We start from the raw sequence: 16,752 nt of genomic DNA, 5'->3' as shown, positions 1-16,752 counted from the left end.
GTTTTAACTGGAAAATTGGGGGGTCGTCTTATACACCCAGTCACCTTATACGCCGGAAAATACGGTACTTTAATTGTCAATAAACAATATTATGACCCACTAATGATGTGTTTAATGTATGAAATTTTATAGAAAAGAAAAAGGTTAAGAAAAAATATTATAAAGAATAGAAAAAGAAAAGATGGATCACCAGATGATGGGTTATAGGATATCTCGCCTCCAAGTTCTACTCAACTTGGTTTGGAAGAGTTCAGATCACATGGAGAGAGCGGAGCTGACTGAGATGATGGACAGCAATGTGAGGAACCCTGAGAGTGAGGTTTGGATTAGGTCTCTGAATAAAGACAATAAAGATTCCCTTCTGGAGTGGACAGAGAGGTGTAATATTAGTCTTGTACAGGTCAATGGTCAGAAGAAATATGGTGGCCCTCCTGCAGGCTGGGTTGGAGAAGCTCCTCCACTTGGGACAGAAATCTTTATTAACAATCTCCCTCAAGAAACCTATGAAGATAAAATAATTCCCCTTTTTCAGACTGCTGGAGCATTGTACGAGATTTGTCTTATGATGACTTTAAGTGGACTTAATCGAGGGTTTGGTTTTGCCCGATATACCAAAGTGCACCATGCAGAGCTAGCGGTCTCCATGTTTCATGGATATGAGATTCTACCTGGCTGCAAGATTGGTGTCTGCAAAAGCATTGAAAAATGTCACCTGGAGCTGGATGGCTTGCCATGTGTCCTGGACAAAGTCACCCTTACCAGTGTCCTGAGAAATGACCGTTGACCTGGAGAAATTTTCTCTTTTTGCTAGTCGAAACGTGGGAATGAAAAATCTTGCTATCTTGAAATACAGTTCCCACAGAGCTGCCACCATGGCAAAAAGAATCCTGTGTTCCCATTCACTTTTTGGTTATCGCTTCCAGATGAAATGAAAAATGAAGAAGAACTCCATAAAGAAAAAACTGCACTTGGAGGCTCTTCTAAAGCCTCATTCCAGTGTCATTCAAATGAGCTTGAATGTGGAACTTGAAAAAAAAACAAGGCAGTACTAGGGTCATCGGTTCGAATCCCAGCCATGGCACCACCTGTCTGGAGTTTGCATGTTCTCCCTGTGCCTGCGTGGGTTTCCTCCAGGTACTCCGGTTTCCTCCCACACTCCAAAGACATGCTGGTAGGTTAATTGGCTCCTGTCTAAATTGTCCCTAGTATGTGTATGTATGAATGTGAGTTAGGGACCTTAGATTGTACCCCCCTTGAGGGTTAGGGACTGATGTGAATGTACAATATATATGTAAAGCGCTGTGTACATTGATGGCGCTATATAAGTACCTGTAATAAATAAATAACTTCTAGGTATCATAGTTCAGTCTTTATGGATCAGCATTTTCAGCCAGTACAAAGGCGAACATACAGTATAAGTCAGAAAAGTGGAAAACAAACCATGATCTCCACATTTTATGAATTTTTTGCTATTTTATTGGTAATGGCTACTTTTTTTGTACACGTCATTTATTTCATGATGGAGTCAGGTGAGGTATGATGGATTTGGCAGCATTTAGTAAATGTCTGACCAGTGATTGCTTGTATTTTTTAAGGGAATAAGATATGCCATGTGCCCTAGAAACCTTATGAAACATTGCTAAAGTAAGTCCAATCAGAGGATGATGTTTTGCTTGTGATGGGCATTTATCCCATAGGACCCAGGGTAAAAATCCTAATAGAGTGGACCTTATTATCAAAACATGATAATATGTTAAGATTTTAATGAGTATGTTTTGTATAACTTGTTTATCTGAAAAATTAATAAGTATTTAAATTAAAAACAAAAATAGAGTGGAGCTTCCCAGGGTCTCTTGGCCAACCCAGTCATTTTTGTCTTTGTGACAATTCCAGTCAACAACTCTAGCTAAATGTCTTGCATAGTAGTATAGTAAAAAAAAAATGGGCATTCCCATGTTTCCCACAGTTTAGATTTAGAGAACAGTTGTAAGTTGATTCTTGGTCTTTTATGAGACCAGATAAAGGTGCAAACAATTGAATACAGTTGCTTAAAAAAGCTGGAAAGTATATCAATAGGTAGTGTATGAAGATGATATAAAATTCTAGGCAGAATTGTAATTTTGACTGCTGCGGCCCGACCAAACCACAAGAGGGGTTTCATCATCCATTTATTAGGATCCTGGGAAACCTCACTAAGAAGAGGTTTATAATTAGTTTAATAAAGGTCTGATAAATTAGATGTGAGCAATATTTCCAAGTATTTTAGAACCCTGGGTACCCATTTGAGTGGACAGTTCTGCTTTGTTTGCTGCAAGGTGATATGTGAAACAGATATATTAAGTGCCTCTGGTTTAGTGTAATTTATCGTTAGGTTAGATATGTAGCCAAATTGTAAGAATTCCCTCTGCAAATTCAGGTTTGAGATATGTGGCTGAGTGAGGAAAAATAATAGATAATCTGCATAGACTGCGGTTTTGTATGTGTTAGTCCCCATTTCCAAACATCTAAAAGAAGTATTTTTGTTGACCATCCTAATAAAAGGTTCCAACGTGAGGATGAATAAATTAGGTGAAAGGGGGCAACTTTGGCGTGTGCCATTCCTAATTTGTACCGATTTTGACAATGTGCCGCTAATATTTAATTTGGCCGAGGGATTTTGGTAAAGTGATGAAATCCATGTCAACATATGTGTCTTTAGCCCCACACGAGCTCATATCATCATCATAAAGTCCCATGCTACTCTGTGAAAGGCATTCTCTGCATCCGTAGATAGGAGAAGGTCCTTGACAGATCCCCCACAAAATATGTGAACCACATTGAAAGCCTTAATCACTTTATCCCTCATCTCCCTGCCTGGCATAAAGCCCACTAGTTCAGGGCCTATAAACCGGCAAGAAATCACATAGACATAGTTAGTCTGGCTGAAAAAAGACAAAAGAAAAAAAAAAAGTTATACAGTTGCAAGAAAAAGTATGTGAACCCCTTGGGATTATGTGGAGTTTTGTATGAATTGGGCATAAAATGTGCTCTGAACGTCATCTAAGTCACAACAATAGAAGAACACAGTCTGCTGAACATAATACTACACAAACATTAGATGTTGCCATGGTTTAATTGCACATAACATGTAAACATTCACAGTGCAGGGAGGAAAAATATGTGAACCTTTGGACTTAATAACTGGTTGACCCTCCTTTGGCAGCAATAACCTCAACCAAACGTTTCCTGTAGTTGCAGATCAGACCTGCACAACGATCTGGAGTCATTTTGGACCACTCCTCTTCACAAAACTGTTTCAGTGTAGCAATATTCTTGGGATGTCTGGTGCGAATCACTCTCTTAAGGTCATGCCACAGCATTTCAATCGGGTTGAGGTCAGGACTCTGACTGGGCCACTCCAGAAGGCGTATTCTGTGCTGTTGCAGCCATTGTTTTGTTGAATTACTTGTATGCTTTGGGTCATTGTCCTGTTGCATCACCCATCCTCTGCGGAGCTTCAGTTGGCGGACAGATGGTCGTACGGTTTCCTGCAAAATGTCTTGATAAACTCTGGAATTCATTTTCCCATCAATGACAACAATTCGTCCAGGCCCTGAGGCAGCAAAGCAGCCCCAAACCATGATGCTCCCTCCACCATGTTTTACAGTGGGGATGAGGTTTTGATGTTGGTGTGCTGTGCCTTTTTTTCTCCACACATAGTGTTGTGTGTTCTTCCCAAACAACTCAATTTTGGTTTCATCTGTCCACAGTATATTTTGCCAGTAGTGCTGTGGAACATCCAGGTGCTCTTTTGCAAACTTCAAACGTGCTGCAATATTCTTTTTGGACAGCAATGGCTTCCTCCGTGGTGTCCTCCCATGTACTCCATTCGTGTTTAATGTTTTCCTTATTGTAGATGTGTCAACAAAAATGTTAGCATGTGCCAGAGATTTCTGTAGGTCTTTAGCTGACACTCTGGGATACTTCTTTATCTCATGCAGCATTCTGCGCTGTGCTCTTGCAGTCATTTTTACAGGACGACCACTCCTAGGGAGAGTAGCAACAGTGCTAAACTTTCTCCATTTGTAGACAGTCTGTCTTACCATGGACATATGAACATCAAGGCTTTTGGAGATACTTTTGTAACCCTTTCCAGCTTCATGCAAGTCAACAATTCTTGATCGTAGGTCTTCTGAGAGCTCTTTTCTGCAAGGCATGGTTCACATCAGACAGTGCTTCTTGAAACCAGTAAACCCAAAACAGGTGTGTGTTTTTTAAGGGCAGGAAAGCTGTCAGCAACACATCCAATATCATCACACTGATTGGAGTCAAGGTTGGCTCACTCCTGGCTCCAATTAGCTCTGGGAGAAGTCAGTAAGCTAGGGCCTCACATACTTTTTCCTTCCTGCACTGTGAATGTTTACATGTTATGTGCAATTAAACCATGGCAACATCTAATGTTTGTGTAGTATTATGTTCAGCAGACTGTATTCTTCTATTGTTGTGACTTAGATGACATTCAGAGCACATTTTATGCCCAATTCATGCAAAACTCCACGTAATCCCAAGGGGTTCACATACTTTTTCTTGCAACTGTAATCTTATACCCACAGTTGATCCAGAGGAAGGCAAAAAAAAAAACCCCAGCAAAGCATGATCCAATTTGCTCCCTGATCCCCTGAGAGGCAATCAGATATTCCCTGGATCAATTTTACCTATAAATGTTAGTATCCAGGTATATTCTAAGAACGAATCCAGGACTTTTTTTTAGAGAAATCCACTGAGCTGGCCAGAACCAACTCTTGAGTTGGATGTGTTGCTAAAATATTTTCCAATAATTTCAAATCAAGGGTTAACAGCAAGATAGGTCTATAGCTAGAACATTCAGTGAGGTCCTAACCAGGTTTGGGAAGTATTGTAATATGGGCCATTGAGGAGGTCTCTGTGATTATTTGGGGATCTTTTAGAGAATTCAAAGCCTTCAGCAGTGGGTCTTTTAGTAAATTGGCAAATGTTTTGTAGTAGTGACCTGTATGGCCATCAGGGCCCACACTCTTTATGGATTTTAATGATTTAATAGCTATTAAGAGTTCCTCCCAGGGGCAGACTGGCAACTCATGGGGCCCCCAGGCAATAGGGGATCATGAGGCCCCTGTGTCCTTGCCCAAACTCAAAGCACACCCAAAAAAGCCTATAAAAGGTACCAGGGGCATTTCACAGGGCTGCCTACTGACCCCGGGCCCTCAGGCAGTGCTCAAATGGTCAGTCCGCCCCTGGTTCCTCCTCAGCAGGAGTGGACTGACAACTCATGGGGCCCCCGGGCAATAGGGGATCATGTGTCTTTGCCCACAGTCAAAAAAGACTATAAAAAAGGTACCAGGGGCATTTCATGGGTCCCCCTACTGGCCCGCCGAGCACATTCATCCAGCCCGCCGGCAGGGGACACTAAGTTCAGGGGCGAGCAGGGGGCTGCTGTCTCCTACCTGGCTCTTGTCCCAGTCCCACAATGATCCAGTCCAGTCCAGCTCCTTCACTCCAGCTCCCTTACTCAATGTCCGCACTGCCGCTTCGCTCTGCCTCCTCACTGGTGATTGGGCGCCAGTACTGTAGCTCAGGAAAGGCACACAGGCAGCCAATCACCGGCGAGGAGGCGGAGCCGAGTGGCCCCGTGAAAATCAAGGGAGGGAGAGGCTGAAGTGAAGGAAGGAGGACAGCAGCCGGTAAGTGTGCCGTGCAGATGGTGCTGCTGCAACCAGGTATGCTGGCTGCAGCAGCACCATTCTGGAACAGGGGTCAGCTAGTTAAGTGTCATTGCTGTCAGTGGGAGGAATAGTGCCCCATCATAGGTGTCACCGATAATAATGATGGGGCATTATTCCTCCCACTCACACCAATGATGGGGCACTATTCCTCCCCCCACTGACACCAATGATGGGGCACTATTCCTCCCACTGACACCAATGATGGGGCACTATTCCCCCCACTGACACCAATGATGGGGCACTATTCCTCCCACTGACACCAGTGATGAGGCACTATTCTTCCCACTGACACCAATGATGGGGCACTATTCCTCCCACTGACACCAATGATGAGGCACTATTCCTCCCCCCACTGACAACAACGATGGGGCACTATTCCTCCCCCCCCACTGGCACCAATGACGTACTATTCCTCCCACTGACACCAATGATGGAGCACTATTCCTCCCACTGACAGCAATGACACGTTCCAAGGGGATTTCCAATTTTAAAGTGGCATGTTTAGTATTTAATTACTTGACATAACAACATCTTTTATATTTTACCAAACAATAGGGTATTATATTGTGTTTTTTGACACTAAAATTCATTAACCTCCTCGGCGGTTATGATTATTTCCGATTTTTTGTGCTGAAAGCGGTACCATTTTTTTGCATGAAAATATGTAGTTTTTTATTGTAGGCCTGTAATTTTTAGGAATAACTCACTGAAATCTGCCCGAACAAGAGTCTAGTAAACATTCCGGGTAGGATAAAATTTTAAACACAAAATCATAAATTATAATTTAATAAATAATCATAAAAAATAATAATATAATAATAATACATTTAATTCAATAATATAATCAAACCAAAAACACTGAAATTTGAAATACAGAGGCAAATTCGCACATCGCTGAGCAAACTCGCAGAATCGTTTTCAGTGTCTGATGACAAATTTCCCCCACGAATCATTATCACTCAATTCTGCAAGTGGTTCGGATTTACTATCGCTGTTCTCTAGCCGGTCTAAAACTGATTTTAATGTAAAGGGACGGTTTTTGGACGCCATGGACTTTTCTAAGTTTCCAGGCAGAAAGAACAGTCAAAATGCAGGCAGGGCACAGGACAAAGCAGTAGGGACAAAATGTATGTGAAATGCATTGAAACAGCAATGTTTTACTATGTAATAATCATTTTTTAAAAAATTACATTTTTTAAAAATTTCAAATTTGCCGCCCATTCCGGCGCCCGTACGTCCTGACGTCACAGGGACCGCAACACGGAAGCCGGATGCCGGCATCAGCCGGAGGAGACGGCCGGGGATGCTGCAGGGGACACATCATGGGAGCGAAGGACAAGGTAAGTGCTGCAGGGACTCCCTGAGCAACGCCGCATGGTAAGCCCGAGTGTAGCTCGGGGTTACCGCTCTTGGTACTCAAATTTTACCCAGAGCTACACTCAGGAATACCGCTAGTGAGGTTAAAATGTATTTTTTCTAAAAAATTGCATTTGAAAAACCAAATGTCTTCTATATAGTATTGACAATACCATTTTATATACCTTGTAAACTCCCTGAAGGATAAATAACTTAATTCTCCCCAAACTTTTCTAGATAAACAATATGTCTACAATGAAATGACAATATCAGCAAAATATCACCCCGTCTTATGTTGCTAAAGGTTAAGTTGCTCCAAGGCAAAATACAGTAGCTATTTAATTGACACATTGAGTTTTCTGGGGGGGTTTTCTGTAGAATAATTTCTATGGTATCTATAGTTATCTAAATGTTTATAGGACGGAAAAGGCACATTGGAACATTCTGATACTGAACTTTGTCAGGTCATCCTGTAACACGGAAGTACATAACCAAAACTTGGCTTCCTGCATAACAACATGAACAAGCCTTGCCCAAGGCATGTCATGACTTGCAAGACTTGTTCTTTTTTTCTTTTGAATTTCAATAGAAATGTTTTGTTTGTCATATTACATTCAACTATTTATATATGTGTACATTGTAAAGTCATAGTACATCAATTCAAATGTTAATTCAGTTTGTAAAATATGTACAATTCCCAGAATTTGTTGTCATATGAATATTCACTTCCACGTGAGTACGGTACTTTAATTGTCAATAAACAATATTATGACCCACTAATGATGTGTTTAATGTATTCAATTTTATAGAAAAGAAAAAGGTTAAGAAAAAATATTATAAAGAATAGAAAAAGTAAAGATGGATCACCAGATGATGAGTTATAGGATATCTCGCCTCCAAGTTCTACTCAACTTGGTTTGGAAGAGTTCAGATCACATGGAGAGAGCAGAGCTGACTGAGATGATGGACAGCAATGTGAGGAACCCTGAGAGTGAGGTTTGGATTAGGTCTCTGAATAAAGACAATAAAGATTCCCTTCTGGAGTGGACAGAGAGGTGTAATATTAGTCTTGTACAGGTCAATGGTCAGAAGAAATATGGTGGCCCTCCTGCAGGCTGGGTTGGAGAAGCTCCTCCACTTGGGACAGAAATCTTTATTAACAATCTCCCTCAAGAAATCTATGAAGATAAAATAATTCCCCTTTTTCAGACTGCTGGAGCATTGTACGAGTTTCGTCTTATGATGACTTTTAGTGGACTTAATCGAGGGTTTGGTTTTGCCCGATATACCAAAGTGCACCATGCAGAGCTAGCGGTCTCCATGTTTCATGGATATGAGATTCTACCTGGATGCAAGATTGGTGTCTGCAAAAGCATTGAAAAATGTCACCTGGAGCTGGATGGCTTGCCATGTGTCCTGGACAAAGTCACCCTTACCAGTGTCCTGAGAGAAATGACCGCTGACCTGGAGAAAGTTTCTCTTTTTGCTAGTCGAAACGTGGGAATGGAAAATCTTGCTATCTTGAAATACAGTTCCCACAGAGCTGCCACCATGGCAAAAAGAATCCTGTGTTCCCATTCACTTTTTGGTTATCGCTTCCAGATGAAATGGATGAAGAACTCCATAAAGAAAAAACTGCACTTGGAGGCTCTTCTAAAGCCTCATTCCAGTGTCATTCAAATGAGCTTAAATGTGGAACTTGAAAAAAAAACAAGGCAGTACTTGGGTCATCGGTTCGAATCACAGCCATGGCACCACCTGCCTGGAGTTTGCATGTTCTCCCTGTGCCTGCGTGGGTTTCCTCCGGGTACTCCGGTTTCCTCCCACTCTCCAAAGACATGCTGGTAGGTTAATTGGCTCCTGTCTAAATTGTCCCTAGTATGTGTATGTATGAATGTGAGTTAGGGACCTTAGATTGTACACCCCTTGAGGGTTAGGGACTGATGTGAATGTACAATATATATGTAAAGTGCTGTGTAAATTGATGGCGCTATATAAGTACCTGTAATAAATAAATAATAAATAACTTCTAGGTATCATAGTTCAGTCTTTATGGATCAGCATTTTCAGCCAGTACAAAGGCGAACATACAGTATAAGTCAGAAAAGTGGAAAACAAACCATGATCTCCACATTTTTTTTGCTATTTTATTGGTAATGGCTACTTTTTTGGTACACGTCATTTATTTCATTATGGAGTCAGGTGAGGTATGATGGATTTGGCAGCATTTAGTAAATGTCTGACCAGAGATTGCTTGTATTTTTTAAGGGAAGAAGATATGCCATATGCCCTAGAAACCTTATGAAACATTGCTAAAGTAGGTCCAATCAGAGGATGATGTTTTGCTTGTGATGGGCATTTATCCCATGGGACCCAGGGTAAAAATCCTAATAGAGTGGACCTTATTATCAAAACATGATAATATGTTAAGATTTTAATGAGTATGTTTTGTATAACTTGTTTATCTGAACAATTAATAAATATTTAAATTTAAAAAAAAATAGAGTGGAGCTTCCCAGGGTCTCTTGGCCAACCCATTCTTTTTTGTCTTTGTGACAATTCTAGTCAACAACTCTAGCTAAATGTCTTGCATAGTAGTATTGTAAAAAAAAAATGGGCATTCCCATGTTTCCCACAGTTTAAGATTTAGAGAACAGTTGTAAGTTGATTCTTGGTCTTTTATGAGACCAGATAAAGGTGCGAACAATTGAATACAGTTGCTTAAAAAAGCTGGAAAGTATATCAATAGGTAGTGTATGAAGATGATAGAAAATTCTAGGCAGAATTGTAATTTTGACTGCTGCGGCCCGAACAAACCACAAGAGGGGTTTGATCATCCACTTATTAGGATCCTGGGAAACCTTATAAGAAGGGGTTTATAATTAGTTTAATAAAGGTCTGATAAATTAGATGTGAGCAATACTTCCAAGTATTTTAGAACCCTGGGTATCCATTTGAATGGACAGTTCTGCTTTATTTGCTGCAAGGTGATATGTGAAACAGATATATTAAGGGCCTCTGGTTTAGTATAATTTATCGTTAGGTTAGATATGTAGCCAAATTGTAAGAATTCCCTCTGCAAATTCAGGTTTGAGATATGTGGCTGAGTGAGGAAAAATAATAGATAATCTGCATAGACTGCGGTTTTGTATGTGTTAGTCCCCATTTCCAAACATCTAAAAGAAGTATTTTTGTTGACCATCCTAATAAAAGGTTCCAACGTGAGGATGAATAAAATGGGTGAAAGGGGGCAACTTTGGCGTGTGCCATTCCTAATTTGTACCGATTTTGACAATGTGCCGTTAATCTTTAATTTGGCCGAGGGATTTTGGTAAAGTGATGAAATCCATGTCAACATATGTCTCCGCCCGAATCACACACCTACTGAGCGACATATCAGATTGGATGTCGCTCCACTTCCTTAAACTGAACCTCTCCAAAACCGAGTTTCTTGTCTTCCCCCAGCCCGGACACCACCCCCCATTGACTTCTCCATCACATCCAACAACTCCACCATCAAACCCGCCCCGCAGGCCAGAGTACTTGGTGTCATTCTGGACTTCAACCTATCCTTCCAGCCCCAAGTCCAATCTTTAACAAACTCATGCAGACTCCACCTCCGCAACATAGCAAAAATACGCACATTCCTAACCCCAGAAACCACTAAACAGCTCATCCACTCCCTCATCACATCACGACTCGACTACTGCAACTCCCTCCTCACTGGCCTGCCTTGCCACATGCTATCCCCACTTCAGTCTATTCTGAATTCGGCAGCCAGACTCATCCACCTTACCAACCGCTCCGTATCCGCCACCCCCCCTCTGCCAATCCCTCCACTGGCTTCCGATTGCGCAACGGATCAAATTCAGAATCCTAACACTGACGTACAAAGCTGTCCACCATACTGCCCCGAACTAGATCACTGACCTAATATCCAAGTACCACCCAACACGCACACTCCGCTCCTCACAAGACCTCCTTCTCTCTAGTTCCCTGGTCTCCTCCTCCCATGCCCGCCTCCAGGACTTCTCCAGGGTGTCACCCATCCTCTGGAACTCCCTGCCCCAACCCATCAGATTATCACCTACTCTCCTCTCCTTTAGGCGCACCTTGAAAACCCATCTCTTCAGGGAAGCCTACCCCACCCCCTGCTAACCGGCCGACCTCCTCCACTCTTGCTACCACTCCATCCCCCACAGCTATCTCCTCCTGTACCACTATCCCCTCCCTCCTAGATTGTAAGCTCGAAAGAGCAGGGCCCTCGATCCCCTCATGTTTTGCATTGTATTGGTATTGTTCTGTCACATGTTCTGTCCCCCTTTGTAATGTTCAGCGCTGAGCAAACTATTGGCGCTTTATAAATACTGTATAATAATAATAATTTGTCTTTAGCCCCACATGAGCTCATATCATCATCATAAAGTCCCATGCTGCTCTATCAAAGGCCTTCTCTGCAACCATAGATAGGAGAAGGTACTTGACAGATCTCCCACAAAATATGTGAACCACATTGAGAGCCTTAATCACATTATCCCTCGCCTCCCTGCCTGGTATAAAGCCCACTAGTTCAGGGTCTATAAACTGGCAAGAAATCACATAGACATAGTTAGTCTGGCTGAAAAAAGACAAAAGAAAAAAAAAAGTTATAATCCTATACCCACAGTTGATCCAGAGGAAGGCAAAAAAACCCCCAGCAAAGCATGATCCAATTTGCTCCTGCAGGGAAAAATATTCCTCCCTGATCCCCTGAGAGGCAATCAGATATTCCCTGGATCAATTTTACCTATAAATGTTAGTATCCAGTTATATTCTGTGTATCTAAGAACGAATCCAGGACTTTTTTTTAGAGAAATCCACTGAGCTTGCCAGAACCAACTCTTGAGTTGGATGTGTTGCTAAAATATTTTCCAATAATTTCAAATCAAGGGTTAACAGCAAGATAGGTCTATAGCTAGAACATTCAGTGAGGTCCTTACCAGGTTTGGGAAGTATTGTAATATGGGCCATTGAGGAGGTCTCTGTGATTATTTGGGGATCTTTTAGAGAATTCAAAGCCTTCAGCAGTGGGTCTTTTAGTAAATTGGCAAATGTTTTGTAGTAGTGACCTGTATGAACATCAGGGCCCACACTCTTTATGGATTTTAATGATTTAATAGCTATTAAGAGTTCCTCCCAGGGGCAGACTGGCAACTCATGGGGCCCCCAGGCAATAGGGGATCATGAGGCCCCTGTGTCCTTGCCCAAACTCAAAGCACACCCAAAAAAGCCTATAAAAGGTACCAGGGGCATTTCACAGGGCTGCCTACTGACCCCGGGCCCTCAGGCAGTGCTCGGGTGCTCAAATGGTCAGTCCGCCCCTGGTTCCTCCTCAGCAAGAGCGGACTGACAACTCATGGGGCCCCCGGGCAATAGGGGATCATGTGTCTTTGCCCACAGTCAAAAAAGACTATAAAAAAGGTACCAGGGGCATTTCATGGGTCCCCCTACTGGCCCGCCGAGCACATTCATCCAGCCCGCCGGCAGGGGACACTAAGTTCAGGGGCGAGCAGGGGGCTGCTGTCTCCTACCTGGCTCTGGTCCCAGTCCCACAATGATCCAGTCCAGTCCAGCTCCTTCACTCCAGCTCCCTTACTCAATGTCCGCACTGCCGCTTCGCTCCGCCTCCTCACTGGTGATTGGGCGCCAGTACTGTAGCTCAGGAAAGGCACACAGGCAGCCAATCACCGGCGAGGAGGCGGAGCCGAGTGGCCCCGTGAAAATCAAGGGAGGGAGAGGCTGAAGTGAAGGAAGGAGGACAGCAGCCGGTAAGTGTGCCGTGCAGATGGTGCTGCTGCAACCAGGTATGCTAGCTGCAGCAGCACCATTCTGGAACAGGGGTCAGCTAGTTAAGTGTCATTGCTGTCAGTGGGAGGAATAGTGCCCCATCATAGGTGTCACCGATAATAATGATGGGGCATTATTCCTCCCACTGACACCAATGATGGGGCACTATTCCTCCCACTGATACCAATGATGGGACACTATTCCTCCCACTGACACCAATGATGGGGCACTATTCCCCCCACTGACACCAATGATGGGGCACTATTCCTCCCACTGACACCAGTGATGAGGCACTATTCTTCCCACTGACACCAATGATGGGGCACTATTCCTCCCACTGACACCAATGATGAGGCACTATTCCTCCCCCCACTGACAACAACGATGGGGCACTATTCCTCCCCCCCCACTGGCACCAATGACGTACTATTCTTCCCACTGACACCAGTGATGGAGCACTATTCCTCCCACTGACAGCAATGACACGTTCCAAGGGGATTTCCAATTTTAAAGTGGCATGTTTAGTATTTAATTACTTGACATAACATCATCTTTTATATTTTACCAAACAATAGGGTATTATATTGTGTTTTTCGACACTAAAATTCATTAACCTCCTCGGCGGTTATGATTATTTCCGATTTTTTGTGCTGAAAGCGGTACCATTTTTTTGCATGAAAATATGTAGTTTTTTATTGTAGGCCTGTAATTTTTAGGAATAACTCACTGAAATCTGCCCGAACAAGAGTCTAGTAAACATTCCGGGTAGGATAAAATTTTAAACACAAAATCATAAATTATAATTTAATAAATAATCATAAAAAATAATAATATAATAATAATACATTTAATTCAATAATATAATCAAACCAAAAACACTGAAATTTGAAATACAGAGGCAAATTCGCACATCGCTGAGCAAAGTCGCAGAATCATTTTCAGTGTCTGATGACGAATTTCCCCCACGAATCATTATCACTCAATTCTGTAAGTGGTTCGGATTTACTATCGCTGTTCTCTAGCCGGTCTAAAACTGATTTTGATGTAAAGGGACGGTTTTTGGATGCCATGGACTTTTCTAAGTTTCCAGGCAGAAAGAGAAGTCAAAATGCAGGCAGGGCACAGGACAAAGCAGTAGGGACAAAATGTATGTGAAATGCATTGAAACAGCAATGTTTTACTATGTAATAATCATTTTCTAAAAAAATGACATTTTTTAAAAATTTCAAATTTGCCGCCCATTCCGGCGCCCGTACGTCCTGACGTCACAGGGACCGGAACACGGAAGCCGGATGCCGGCATCGGCCGGAGGAGACGGCGGGGATGCTGCAGGGGACACATCATGGGAGCGAAGGACAAGGTAAGTGCTGCAGGGACTCCCTGAGCAACGCCGCATGGTAAGCCCGAGTGTAGCTCAGGGTCACCGCTCTTGGTACTCAAATTTTACCCAGAGCTACACTCGGGAATACCGCTAGTGAGGTTAAAATGTATTTTTTCTAAAAAATTGCATTTGAAAAACCAAATGTCTTCTGTATAGTATTGACAATACCATTTTATATACCTTGTAAACTCCCTGAAGGATAAATAACTTAATTCTCCCCAAACTTTTCTAGATAAACAATATGTCTACAATGAAATGACAATATCAGCAAAATATCACCCCGTCTTATGTTGCTAAAGGTTAAGTTGCTCCAAGGCAAAATACAGTGGGGATCGAAAGTTTGGGCACCCCAGCTAAAAATTTGTATTAATGTGCATAAAGAAGCCAAGGAAAGATGGAAAAATCTCCAAAAGGCATCAAATTACAGATTAGACATTCTTATAATATGTCAATAAAAGTTAGATTTTATTTCCATCATTTACACTTTGAAAATAACAGAAAACAAAAAAAATGGCATCTGCAAAAATTTGGGCACCCTGCAGAATTTATAGCATGCACTGCCCCCTTTGCAAAGCTGAGACCTGCCAGTGTCATGGATTGTTCTCAATCATCGTCTGGGAAGACCAGGTGATGTCAAGCTCAAAGGTTTTAAATGCCCAGACTCATCTGACCTTGCCCCAACAATCAGCACCATGGGTTCTTCTAAGCAGTTGTCTAGAAAACTGAAACTGACAATAGTTGACGCTCACAAAGCTGGAGAAGGCTATAAGAAGATAGCAAAGCGTTTTCAGATGTCAATATCCTCTGTTCGGAATGTAATTAAGAAATGGCAGTCATCAAGAACAGTGGAAGTTAAAGCAAGATCTGGAAGACCAAGAAAAATATCAGACAGAACAGCTCGCAGGATTGTGAGAAAAACAATTCAAAACCCACGTTTGACTGCACGATCCCTCCAGAAAGATCTGGCAGACACTGGAGTTGTGGTACACTATTCCACTATAAAGAGATACTTGTACAAATATGGTCTTCATGGAAGAGTCATCAGAAGAAAACCTCTTCTACGTCACCACCACAAAAATCATCGTTTGAACTTTGCAAATGAACATATAGACAAGCCTGATGCATTTTGGAAACAAGTTCTGTGGACCGATGAGGTTAAAATTGAACTTTTTGGCCGGAATGAGCAAAGGTACGTTTGGAGAAGAAGGGGCACAGAATTTAATGAAAAGAACCTCTGTCCAACTGTTAAGCATGGGGTTGGATCAATCATGCTTTGGGGTTGTGTTGCAGCCAGTGGCACAGGGAACATCTCACGAGTAGAAGGAATAATGGATTCAATAAAATTTCAGCAAATTATGGATGGTAACTTGATGCCATCTGTGCAAAAGCTGAAGTTAAAGAGAGGATGGCTTCTACAAATGGATAATGATCCTAAATACACCTCGAACTCCACGGGGGATTACATCAAGAGGCGTAAACTGAAGGTTTTGCCATGGCCTTCACAATCTCCTGACCTCAACATAATTGAAAATCTATGGATAGACCTTAAAAGAGCAGTGCGTGACAGACAGCCCAGAAATCTCAAAGAACTGGAAGACGTTTGTAAGGAAGAATGGGCAAAGATACCTCAAACAAGAATTGAAAGACTCTTGGCTGGCTACAAAAAGCGTTTACAAGCTGTGATACTTGCCAAAGGGGCAGTACAAGATATTAACTCTGCAGGGTGCCCAAACTTTTGCAGACGCCATTTTTTTGTTTTCTGTTATTTTGAAAGTGTAAATGATGGAAATAAAATCTAACTTTTGGTGACATATTATAAGAATGTCTAATCTGTAATTTGATGCCTTTTGGAGATTTTTCCATCTTTCCTTGGCTTCTTTATGCACATTAATACAAATTTTTAGCTGGGGTGCCCAAACTTTCGATCCCCACTGTAGCTATTTAATTGACACATTGAGTTTTCTGGGGGGGTTTTCTGTAGAATAATTTCTATGGTATCTATAGTTATCTAAATGTTTATAGGACGGAAAAGGCACATTGGAACATTCTGATACTGAACTTTGTCAGGTCATCCTGTAACACGGAAGTACATAACCAAAGCTTGGTTTCCTGCATAACAACATGAACAAGCCTTGCCCAAGGCATGTCATGACTTGCAGGACTTGTTCTTTTTTTCTTTTGAATTTCAATAGAAATGTTTTGTTTGTCATATTACATTCAACTATTTATATATGTGTACATTGTAAAGTCATAGTACATCAATTCAAATGTTAATTCAGTTTGTAAAATATGTACAATTCCCAGAATTTGTTGTCATATGAATATTCACTTCCACGTGAGTACGGTACTTTAATTGTCAATAAACAATATTATGACCCACTAATGATGTGTTTAATGTATTAAATTTTATAGAAAAGAAAAAGGTTAAGAAAAAATATTATAAAGAAT

General features: G+C 41.8%; 2 pseudogenes; both read left to right on the top strand.

The window, feature by feature from the left end:
• The first annotated feature begins 262 nt into the window (after positions 1-262).
• LOC149443272 (dead end protein homolog 1 pseudogene) lies at positions 263-1,052 on the top strand (annotated as a pseudogene).
• Positions 1,053-8,036: 6,984 nt separating this feature from the next.
• On the top strand, positions 8,037-16,732 carry LOC149443271 (dead end protein homolog 1 pseudogene; annotated as a pseudogene).
• The last annotated feature ends 20 nt before the right edge of the window (positions 16,733-16,752 follow it).

This window comes from Staurois parvus, unplaced genomic scaffold (genome assembly GCF_062004578.1).
Source record: "Staurois parvus isolate SC_StPar_1 unplaced genomic scaffold, SC_StPar_1.0 ptg000860l, whole genome shotgun sequence".
Classification (NCBI taxonomy): Eukaryota; Metazoa; Chordata; class Amphibia; order Anura; family Ranidae; genus Staurois; species Staurois parvus.
Note: the sequence above shows the minus strand (reverse complement) of the source record. Positions and strands in the feature narration are given on the sequence as shown.